This window comes from Heptranchias perlo, chromosome 27, assembly GCF_035084215.1.
Source record: "Heptranchias perlo isolate sHepPer1 chromosome 27, sHepPer1.hap1, whole genome shotgun sequence".
Lineage (NCBI taxonomy): Eukaryota > Metazoa > Chordata > Chondrichthyes > Hexanchiformes > Hexanchidae > Heptranchias > Heptranchias perlo.
In genome coordinates this window covers 41666268-41678642 of record NC_090351.1, presented here as the reverse complement: position 1 = coordinate 41678642, position 12375 = coordinate 41666268, and positions in this window count along the sequence as shown.

Here is a 12375-nt window from a genome sequence, read left to right as displayed (position 1 = left end):
TTCTGGGGGATAACCAATCACTGACCCCAAGACAAGAGCTGGAATCATCCATCCCGACAGCAAAGTTTCAGGGAGGGGCTTGGGGGGGTTGTGGGGGGGTGAGGAGTTGAGGGGTGAGGTGGGGGTTGTGGGAGGGGTGAGGAGTTGAGGGGTGAGGTGGGGGTTGTGGGGGGGGTGAGGAGTTGAGGGGTGAGGTGGGGGTTGTGGGGGGGTGAGGAGTTGAGGGGTGAGGTGGGGGTTGTGGGAGGGGTGAGGAGTTGAGGGGTGAGGTGGGGGTTGTGGGGGGGGTGAGGAGTTGAGGGGTGAGGTGGGGGTTGTGGGGGGGTTGAGAGTTGGGGGGTTGGGAGATGGGGAGTTGGGGTGGGGTAGAGGATTGTGGGGGGTGGGGTGGGCTCACTGTTTGTGGGGGGGGTGCGGGTGGGCTCACTGTTTGTGGGGGGGGTGCGGGTGGGCTCACTGTTTGTGGGGGGGGTGCGGGTGGGCTCACTGTTTGTGGTGGGGGCGCGGGTGGGCTCACTGTTTGTGGGGGGGGTGCGGGTGGGCTCACTGTTTGTGGGGGGGGGGGAATAGGCTCCTGCAGCAGGGGTTGGACACCCACTTCAGCTTAAAGGGGCAGGCAGTCTAAGAAAGGAAGAAAGACTTGCATTTATTTAGCACCTTACACGACCTCAGGACGTCCCAAAGCGCTTTACAGCCAATGAAGTACTTTTGAATTGTAGTCACTGTTGTAATGTAGAAAACGTGGCAGCCAATTTGGACACAGCAAGATCCCACAAACAGCAATGAGACAAATAACCAGATAGTTGGTTGAGGGATGAATATTGGCCCCAGGACACCGGGGAGTCTCGGTGGTGAGAAATATTTTGCTGTTTGGAGAAATTTGTTTTTATTGTTTCTTCTCAGGATGTGGGCGTCGCTGGCAAGGCCGGCATTTATTACCCATCCCTAGTTGCCTCTTGAGAAGGTGGTGGTGAGCCGCCTTCTTGAACCGCTGCGGTCCATGTGGTGAAGGTGCTCCCACAATTGTGATTATTGTTTCAGAATCGAGAAGCCTTGCCAGCCACTTCAGAGGGCGTTAATGTTAACCACATACTGTGGTCTGGAGTCAGGTACAGGTCACTCCGGGCATGGGATAGCAGATTCCCCTTCCCTAAAGAATGTTAGTGAACCAGGTGGGTTTTTAACGAGAATCCGACAGCTTTCATTGTCATTTTGCTCTGGTGTCAGCATCGGAGGGAGAGTGATACCACTGAGCCAAGCTGGCACATACATGGCTCGGCTACCTTTATGGTAAGTAATCCTGTGGGCAGATATCCCACCAGACAAAGATAAGCCATCAAGGTTCATCCTGCCGTCTTGCAAGGAACTAATCGTCTACTAGTTGGCACCAGTGGCTTTTGTTTAAACCATTTCTGATAACGCAGTGTGTTCCCCAGATTCAACCTTTGCGTTCATTATGTCATGGTCTCCTGCTGGAAAGTGCGTGCGTGAATTGGGTTAGTTGTGTTATTCCCCATGGTGGAATAGCCTTCTCACACTCACCGTCAAGGGTCGCGCGTGAAGAATGTGACAGCGGGAGGGCAATACTGACGACCGCTAGCATTTCAACAACTGTAACCCAAAGCAGGCCAATGCCTGGGGGGATGGGGTGGGGGAGAGGGGAGGAATCTATGCAGCAATGACTCCCGCATTACACAGTGCGATCTCAGCGAGGCTGTTGGTCAGTACACTCCCTGAACAAAATAAGGGGTGCTCGCAGGCTGGTGAGCTTCTGTATTTTGACTTTCCCTTTCAAGGTGGAGCATCAGCTGTAATTCTGAATCTGTGTTTGATTGGACTCAGACAATAACTGGTTCTCTCTCAGGGGCAGATGATCAAATAGAATCTTAATCACCAGCTGACTGCTTCCGACAGACAGTTACTTTCCTTTTTATTTGCAGTTGCATTGTTTAAGTGTTGCTAATGAGTGTTCTTGTCTCCCTGTTGGGGGGAGTGGCTGAATCCCATGCATTGTGTTGGCGATACAATGCTATCTCATTCACTTGAAACTTTTATGCCCAACTGGCACTGACTGACTCACAATCCTTCGGACCTGAGGAGCTGAACAGCTTCAAGGTCCTGGGAAAGAGTGAATCTGAGCAGGAGATGGGACAAGGAGTCTTGATTTCAACAGTGAGGAAACAGGGAGGAGAAGGAGTGTGTAGGATGGGATTTTAGGAGCAGAGGAGGAACTAAAGGGTAAAGTTGAGAAGAGTCCTGACCAGAGGGGAGATGAGGAGAATTTTTTTTTTACGCAGCGAGTTGTTCTGATCTGGAACGTACTGCTTGAAAGGGCGGTGGAAACAGATTCAATAGTAACTTTCAACAGGGAATTGGATAAATACTTAAAGAGGAAAAATTTGCAGGGCTATGGGGAAAGGGCAGGGGGAGTGGGACTAATTGGATAGCTCTTTCAAAGAGCCGGCACAGGTTCGATGGGTCGAATGGCCTCCTTCTGTGCTCCATGATTCCAAATGAGTCTGAATGAACACTGAGCCTAAGAATTCAAGATCTAACGGAGCTCCAGCAAATTATAATTTATTGAGTGAGTTCATCAGTCCTGCTTATGTTCAGCTACTGGGAGCAACAGATGTCGGAGGGTGAGGGTGAGGGGGAGGGGAGGGGCAGAGGGAGGGGGAGGGGAGGGGAGGGGGAGCGGGAGAGGGAGTGGGAGTGGGAGAGCAGGAGGGGGCGGGGAGCAGGAGGGGGCAGGGGAGTGGGAGAGGGAGATGGGGGGAAGTGGAAGAGGGAGGGAGGGGAAGAAGTTGGAGAGGGAGGGGTGGGGGAGGGGGAGAGGGGGGGCAGAGGGAGGGGAGGGGAGGGGGGAGGGGAGGGGAGGGGGCGGGGGAGTGGGAGGGGGAGCGGGAGAGGGCGGGGGAGTGGGAGGGGGAGCGGGAGAGCAGGAGGGGGTGGGGAGCAGGAGGGGGCAGGGGAGTGGGAGAGGGAGATGGGGGGAAGTGGAAGAGGGAGGGAGGGGAAGAAGTTGGAGAGGGAGGGGTGGGGGAGGGGGAGCAGGCGTGGAAGGGGATGGGGAGCGGGTGGGACTGGGAGGGGGAGGGGAAGCTGGAGGGGGGAGCAGGACAGGGAGGGGGAGCGGAAGGGGGAAGGGGAGGAGGAGTGGGAGGGGGAAGACGAGCGGGAGGGGGAAGGGAAGGGGAAGTGTGAGGGGAAAGGGAGGGGGAGAGGGTGGGAGAGGGGGTAGGGAGGGGAAGTGTGAGCGGGAGGAGGAGAGAGAGGGGGAGGAGTGGGAGGGGGAGAGGGAGCAGGAGGGAAAGGGGAGCAGGAGGGGGAGGGGGAATGGGAGCGGAAGGGAGCCCTGACCACAGAGCCGTGATTCGCTGAGTTCAAGGTGCCTGTGACTTGTAGCGGGTGAATATAGGCCTCGAATTACAATTCCAGATGCAGGGCTTTCATTCTGAAGGATCGCATTGTATTGTTGACCAGGATTAATTGGGATGAATACTCCCCCCGATCCTCCCGGGACACTGGACCATTGCCCACCAAGTGAGAAGGGTTTGACTTGGTCTTCACAAAGCTGCCACACTCAGACTGCCGAATAATGTTCCATTAATGTTATTTCCATAACTCTTCTCAATCGAGGCAGCAGTGACACGCATCGTGGAAAGGCTTGGGGTTTAATTGGTATCACATAGCACATGTTCCTTATTTTGCAGCTTGTAACTGTTCCAAGTCCCACCTCATTTTTCCAACATCCTGGAGTGTCGTTAGGAAGTAAAGGATTAAAGTTGAGTCCAAACCTTAATTTCTTGACGAGTTGCAACAAAGATCAGGATTTTATTTGATTCTCTGCCCTCATCCTCATCCTCCTTCTCTTCCTTTTCCTGCTCTGCCCTCCTCCGTCTTTAACTCGACTCTTATTGATCATTTGTTTTTGAAGAACAGCCCGTTTACTAAATTTGGCACTTTATTGACCTCCGTGTTCCAAGTCAGCAAATGCCTCTTCGGCGAATATCAGTCTGGATGTGGTTGGTGATGTTGTTCAAATGGTATGTCTCCAAGTGCCAAACCCCACAGTGAGGCCAAAGGCACTTTCTTCCTCTCTTTTCAAAGCCTGGCCTTCCTCTCGTGGATTGACGCCTGTGCTCTCTTCCTTTGGCCCTGAATTTCTCTCCCTTTTCCCTCCCCCCACAAATCTCCCCGTGCTGATTCTCAGAAATTTGTGTGCAAATACCAAATTAGTGACATAAGTGGAGCAAGCCGCATGTTGGTCCTCATCAGTTAACAGACGATGAAACTTTGTAGATGGCATGAAGGAACGAAGGAACTCTCCAGTTCCTGATCTCAGTCGCATTGTAGTGGAGAGACTCTGAGCAGAGCCCAGGCACTTCTGTAGAGGGGATATCACACCTACATTTGGTCTCACACACACACACACACACACACACATGCACACACACACAGATACATGCACACAGACTCTCACACAGACACACATACAGACACATGCATACACACACAGACACACGCACACACAAACACAGACACATGCACACACACACACACACACACACAGATACATGCACACAGACACACATACAGACACATGCATACACACACAGACACACGCACACACAAACACAGACACATGCACACACACACACACAACACACACACACAGATACATGCACACAGACTCTCACACAGACACACATACAGACACATGCATACACACACAGACACACGCACACACAAACACAGACACATGCACACGCACTCATACAGACACACACACATGTACACATGCACTCACACACACAGATGCACACACTCACACACAGCCAAACTCTTACACACGCATACACACACGCAGACACACATATCTACAGCACTCTGGTACCTCATTCAGAGGCCTATTCTCGAAGTGTGCTCAGACAGTGGGTTTGACACACCACAACAAGACTTATCCCTGGCTTCTTCTCACATTTGCCTCGAGCACTCTGCATGGGTCATTGCCAGATAACATGGAGCATGAATGCTGGTTGATATTTCCTCTCCATACCTGGGACATTGGAGCTAGTGCTCTGGTTCTGGCCTCACTGAATTTCCAAGCTCAGCATCGACCGGAAATTACACCTGTAACTTTCTTGGTCGGAGTGGCTCGTTAATATTAAACAGCACAGGGGAAGAATGGTTTTGGATTCTGTGTGGAGTGATATTATAAACACTTGTTTGCAATGTGACTATACACAGAGTGAGCAAAGCAGTCCCTCCCACCAGAGTTTATTTATTCATTGGAACCTTTTCCAAATTCCCCAAAACTCTGCCAGTGTGAAATTTTCAGCTTAAGAAAAAAATCAAGAACTTGCATTTCTACAGGGCCTTTCATGACCTCAGGACGTCCCAAAGCTCTTTACAGCCAATTTGTTTTTTTTTGATATGTAGTCACTGTGGTAATGTAGGAAACACAGTCAATGAATCTCAGAAGTTTGCTGATATTCAGACCTGCCTCAAACTTCACTCATGATTGCTAATTCATCAGAAACTCGGGACTGTAGCATGGGCTTTGAGTGAATTATTTCACATTACTGACCTGTGCAATCTTCACTTGTACACAGGTACACGTGACAAAAGAACACTGGCATGAGGTCGTGCTGTGCGAGCTTAGGGTATGAAAGATGGACTTTTTTGTCTGATATTCTTTTGTTCACCATTTAATGGAGGCGTTAACCTATAATTTACTACATTCAGCTCCTGTACACTAATACTACGCAACCTGACATCACAGCATTTGTGTTTATTTAAGTGTTTAAAGGATTTTATCCCCATCCTGATATCAGGTAAATGAGAATTGTTTTTAACAAAAATAAAAGATCTAATACAGTTGGTCTCACTAAACAAATAACATATTATTTGTGTAAACTCTGCTGATCGCCCCATTCTAATGATGACTTCCTCTATGTCCACCACTATTCCTGTCTCTCTCTCATTTTCTCTCGCTCTCTCTCTTTCTCTTCTATCTCTCTTGGTTTCTCTCTCTATCTCTCTCTCTCTCTCTCTATTGTTCTCTCTCTGACTCTCTCACTATATATATCTCTCTCTGACTTTTTCAATATATACCTCTCTCTTTATTGTTCTCTCTCTGACTCTCTTTCTATATCTCTCTCTATTGTTCTCTCTCTCTCTGACTATATATATCTCTCTCTCTATTGTTCTCTCTCTCTCTGACTATATATCTCTCTCTCTATTGTTCTCTCTCTCTCTGACTCTCTATATATCTCTCTCCCTCTATTGTTCTCTCTCTGACTCACTATATATATCTCTCTATTGTTCTCTCTCTCTCTGACTATATATATCTCTCTCTATTGTTCTCTCTCTCTCTGACACTCTTTATCTCTCTCTCTATTGTTCTCTCTCTCTCTGACTCTCTATATGTCTCTCTCCCTCTATTGTTCTCTCTCTGACTCACTATATATCTCTCTCTATTGTTCTCTCTCTCTATATCTCTCTCCCTCTATTGTTCTCTCTCTCTGACTCTATATCTCTCTCCCTCTATTGTTCTCTCTCTCTCTCTCTCTCTATTGTTCTCTCTCTCTGTCTCTCTCTCTATCTCTATTGTTCTCTCTCTCTGTCTCTCTCCCTCTTTGTTCTCTCTCTCTCTCTGACTCTCTCTCTATCTCCCTCTCTATTGTTCTCTCTCTCTGTCTCTCTCCCTCTATTGTTCTCTCTCTCTCTGATTCTCTTTCTATATCTCTCTCTCTATTGTTCTCTCTATATATCCCTCTCCCTCTATTGTTCTCTCTCTCTGACTCTCTATATCTCTCTCCCTCTATTGTTCTCTCTCTCTCTGACTCTCTATATCTCTCTCTCTCTATTGTTCTCTCTCTCTGACTCTATCTATCTCTCTCTCTATTGTTCTCTCTCTCTGAATCTCTCTATATCTCTCTCTCTCTATTGTTCTCTCTCTTTGACTTTCTATATATCTCTCCCTCTATTGTTCTCTCTCTATTGTTCTCTCTCTATTTATCTCTCCCTCTATTGTTCGCTCTGTCTCTCTCTGACTCTCTCTATATCTCTCTCCCTCTATTGTTCTCTCTCTCTGACTCTCTATATATCTCTCTCCCTCTATTGTTCTCTCTCTATATATATCTCTCCCTCTATTGTTCTCTCTCTCTCTGACTCTCTATATCTCTCTCTCTCTATCTCTCTCCCTCTATTGTTCTCTCTCTCTGTCTCTCTCCCTCTATTGTTCTCTCTCTCTGACTCTCTCTATATCTCTCTCTCTCTATTGTTCTCTCTCTTTGAATCTCTATATATCTCTCTCCCTCTATTGTTCTCTCTCTATTGTTCTCTCTCTATTTATCTCTCCCTCTATTGTTCGCTCTGTCTCTCTCTGACTCTCTCTATATCTCTCTCCCTCTATTGTTCTCTCTCTCTGTCTCTGACTCTCTCTATCTCTATTGTTCTCTCTCTCTCTCTCTGTCTCTCTCTCTATATATATATCTCTCCTTCTATTGTTCTCTCTCTCTCTCTCTATATATATATATATATATCTCCCTCTATTGTTCTCTCTCTCTCTGTCTCTCTCTCTATATATATATCTCTCCTTTTATTGTTCTCTCTCTCTCTCTCTCTATATATATATATATATATCTCCTTCTATTGTTCTCTCTCTCTCTATATATATATATATATATATATATATCTCCCTCTATTGTTCTCTCTCTCTGTCTTTCTCCCTCTCTGTGGCTCTGAGACACTTCCACTTGTTGCAGTCTTTGGACCTGAGCATTGTTGAGACTGTGGCTATGTTGTACTCAGTCCAGAGCACTTCCTGTGAAGCGATTCCATACCCTAAAGCCCGGTTCTTTGGCATCCCCTCCAAAGATGTGTTGGGCCTGCACTTTTGCCCACTTGTGTAGTCCCCACTTGAACCCCGTTCTATTTCTCTGGCTCATGCCATTACCATTCAGGCAATGCTCCCAACACCATCAGCGCTAACTACTGGGAGCCCACCTCTGGTGGATGGGAGACCAGACTGCTGCCATGTTTAACTGGCCGCAGCAGCTTTAAAGGGATAGGCCATAGATTTTAAAACTAAGAGCAACGCATTCTGAAAGATGCTAGGTGGTGCTGTTACAGGGCACAGAACATGCAGGTTTTCAGAGTCCTCCACAGAGGTTTCATTGGCCCAAATAAAGGGAAATAAGAGGGCAGTTATAGACCACTGAAGGAGGACAAATGGAGAAATATCCCACGCACAGGGGCTGAGAGGGCAGACGGGGCCTCGGTTTATCGTCGCACCTGAAAGACGGTTCCTCCGACAGTGCAGCACTCCGTCAGCACTGGCACTGGGCATGTCGGAATGGATTATGTGCTCAAGTCTCTGGAGTGGGACTTGAACCCATGACTTTCTTGACTCACAGGCAAGACCGCTCCCCACTGAACCACGGCTGACACCATAGAGTGGTGAAGCCAGCTTCAGGTTGGTCTAAACATCCATCTTCTCAGGTGCCTTCAGCTCCTGCAGCCTCGGCTAACTCATCACAACACAGTGTGAATGTGTAAGGTCAGCCCTCGAGCCAGAAGTGTTGTGGTCCTCGTGCTTTTCATCCGCCTCTACTAACCCCTCTTCCCTTTGGGCTTTTCTGGGTGTGTCACAGCAACAAGCAGCAGGAGAGCCCGGGGCAGGAACCTAGCCCATGTTTTCAAAATGGGAAGGTGGCAGATGTGGATGAATCCCAAATCTTTGTGTGTGAACAACTTAATGTTTGTGGAAAAGAGGGAACACAGCAACAAAACTGTTTTTGTAACGGCCACAGGTAGTGGTTACAAAAAGGTATCCCAAGTAAGTGGCCTCGCAGATAGCAAAAGGTTCACATGGGCAAGGTCTTCACGCAGCACGGCCTCAGGTACCCGCTTACCCTGCAGGCCTTGTTCACCTTCCTCTTCCTCCGCTGAGGAATCCTCTGTAAATTGTACAGACATGTAGCATGCAGCAGATGACAGCGAGTTGAGACACCCTGGCTGGACTGCCCAGGTCTATCAAGTCACAGGAGATGTGCCTTCAGAGTAACTTGATTAGAATCCAGGTGACACCCAGAGCCTTTGGCTCAGCTCTGTCTGAGGAAACCGAGCCAGAGGCGACAGACGCTGCCCAGATGATCCCAATCTCTGAGCAGTCATCCAGACACCTGCCTGTCAGCTGGAAACAGTAATGGTGAACTAGGCTGTCGAAATAAAGGACTCATAGCAGCTCTCTGGCAAGTGAGCATCTGTGCACATTATTAGTTGGTTCTGATCACATATCAGCTTTCCAGTCATTGAGTGAAACTCTTCCTTGTTGAATTGGTTGATCCGTGATGGGAAGGTGCATGTTTGCCAATGCGGGTGTAGTGAATTGCATCTTGCACCTGGGGAAATGATTATGTGCTGAAGTTCTACAATGGGGCTTAAGCCTACAATGTCCTGACTCAGAGGGGAGAGGCTCCCAACACAGCCAAGCTGACACCTTGTGAAAAAAAGTAGGGAAGAATATTTCAGGGCAAAATATCTGAAGCTTTAGGTCGCAAACAAGCTGCTTCAGTCTGCCAGTGCCCCCTGTTCCAGTGATATAGTAGAGTACAAGCCTCTAGCACTACAGCCAGTGTCCCCTGTTCCAGTGATATAATGGGGTACAAGTATCTCCGCCAGTGTCCCCTGTTCCAGTGATATAATGGGGTACAAGTCTCTCCGCCAGTGTCCCCTGTTCCAGTGATATAGTGGGGTACAAGTCTCTCCGCCAGTGCCCCCTGTTCCAGTGATATAATGGGGTACAGGTCTCTCCGCCAGTGTCCCCTGTTCCAGTGATATAGTGGGGTACAAGTCTCTCCGCCAGTGCCCCCTGTTCCAGTGATATAATGGGGTACAAGTCTCTCCGCCAGTGTCCCCTGTTCCAGTGATATAATGGGGTACAAGTATCTCCGCCAGTGTCCCCTGTTCCAGTGATATAATGGGGTACAAGTCTCTCCGCCAGTGTCCCCTGTTCCAGTGATATAATGGGGTACAAGTATCTCCGCCAGTGTCCCCTGTTCCAGTGATATAATGGGGTACAAGTATCTCCGCCAGTGTCCCCTGTTCCAGTGATATAATGGGGTACAAGTCTCTCCGCCAGTGTCCCCTGTTCCAGTGATATAATGGGGTACAAGTCTCTCCGCCAGTGCCCCCTGTTCCAGTGATATAATGGGGTACAAGTCTCTCCACCAGTGTCCCCTGTTCCAGTGATATAATGGGGTACAAGTCTCTCCGCCAGTGTCCCCTGTTCCAGTGATATAATGGGGTACAAGTCTCTCCGCCAGTGTCCCCTGTTCCAGTGATATAATGGGGTACAAGTCTCTCCGCCAGTGCCCCCTGTTCCAGTGATATAATGGGGTACAAGTCTCTCCACCAGTGTCCCCTGTTCCAGTGATATAATGGGGTACAAGTCTCTCCGCCAGTGCCCCCTGTTCCAGTGATATAGTGGGGTACAAGTCTCTCCGCCAGTGTCCCCTGTTCCAGTGATATAATGGGGTACAAGTCTCTCAGCCAGTGTCCCCTGTTCCAGTGATATAATGGGGTACAAGTCTCTCAGCCAGTGTCCCCTCTTCCAGTGATATAGTGGGGTACAAGTCTCTCTGCCAGTGCCCCCTGTTCCAGTGATATAGTGGGGTACAAGTCACTCCGCCAGTGTCCCCTGTTCCAGTGATATAGTGGGGTACAAGTCTCTCCGCCAGTGTCCCCTGTTCCAGTGATATAATGGGGTACAAGTATCTCCGCCAGTGTCCCCTGTTCCAGTGATATAATGGGGTACAAGTCTCTCGGCCAGTGTCCCCTGTTCCAGTGATATAATGGGGTACAAGTCTCTCCGCCAGTGTCCCCTGTTCCAGTGATATAATGGGGTACAAGTCTCTCCGCCAGTGCCCCCTGTTCCAGTGATATAATGGGGTACAAGTCTCTCCACCAGTGCCCCCTGTTCCAGTGATATAATGGGGTACAAGTCTCTCCGCCAGTGTCCCCTGTTCCAGTGATATATTGGGGTACAAGTCTCTCCGCCAGTGCCCCCTGTTCCAGTGATATAGTGGGGTACAAGTCTCTCCGCCAGTGTCCCCTGTTCCAGTGATATAATGGGGTACAAGTCTCTCAGCCAGTGTCCCCTGTTCCAGTGATATAATGGGGTACAAGTCTCTCAGCCAGTGTCCCCTCTTCCAGTGATATAGTGGGGTACAAGTCTCTCTGCCAGTGCCCCTGTTCCAGTGATATAGTGGGGTACAAGTCTCTCCACCAGTGTCCCCTGTTCCAGTGATATAATGGGGTACAAGTCTCTCAGCCAGTGTCCCCTGTTCCAGTGATATAGTGGGGTACAAGTCTCTCAGCCAGTGTCTCCTGTTCCAGTGATATAATGGGGTACAAGTCTCTCTGCCAGTGCCCCCTGTTCCAGTGATATAGTGGGGTACAAGTCTCTCTGCCAGTGCCCCCTGTTCCAGTGTTATAGTGGGGTACAAGTCTCTCAGCCAGTGTCCCCTGTTCCAGTGAAATAATGGGGTATAAGTCTCTCTGCCAGTGCCCCCTGTTCCAGTGATATAATGGGGTACAAGTCTCTCAGCCAGTGTCCCCTGTTCCAGTGAAATAATGGGGTACAAGTCTCTCCGCCAGTGCCCCCTGTTCCAGTGATATAATGTGGTACAAGTATCTCCGCCAGTGTCCCCTGTTCCAGTGATATAGTGGGGTACAAGTCTCTCCGCCAGTGTCCCCTGTTCCAGTGATATAATGGGGTACAAGTCTCTCAGCCAGTGCCCCCTGTTCCAGTGATATAATGGGGTACAAGTCTCTCCGCCAGTGCCCCCTGTTCCAGTGATATAATGGGGTACAAGTCTCTCCGCCAGTGTCCCCTGTTCCAGTGATATAATGGGGTACAAGTCTCTCAGCCAGTGTCCCCTGTTCCAGTGATATAATGGGGTACAAGTCTCTCAGCCAGTGTCCCCTGTTCCAGTGATATAATGGGGTACAAGTCTCTCAGCCAGTGCCCCCTGTTCCAGTGATATAATGGGGTACAAGTCTCTCTGCCAGTGCCCCCTGTTCCAGTGATATAATGGGGTTCAAGTCTCTCAGCCAGTGTCCCCTGTTCCAGTGATATAATGGGGTACAAGTCTCTCAGCCAGTGTCCCCTGTTCCAGTGATATAATGGGGTACAAGTCTCTCTGCCAGTGCCCCCTGTTCCAGTGTTATAGTGGGGTTCAAGTCTCTCAGCCAGTGTCCCCTGTTCCAGTGATATAATGGGGTACAAGTCTCTAGTACTGCAGGATGATGTGTTTGGTGAGAAAATGAGGCAACAAAAACATCCCATAAACCTGCCTCTTAAAT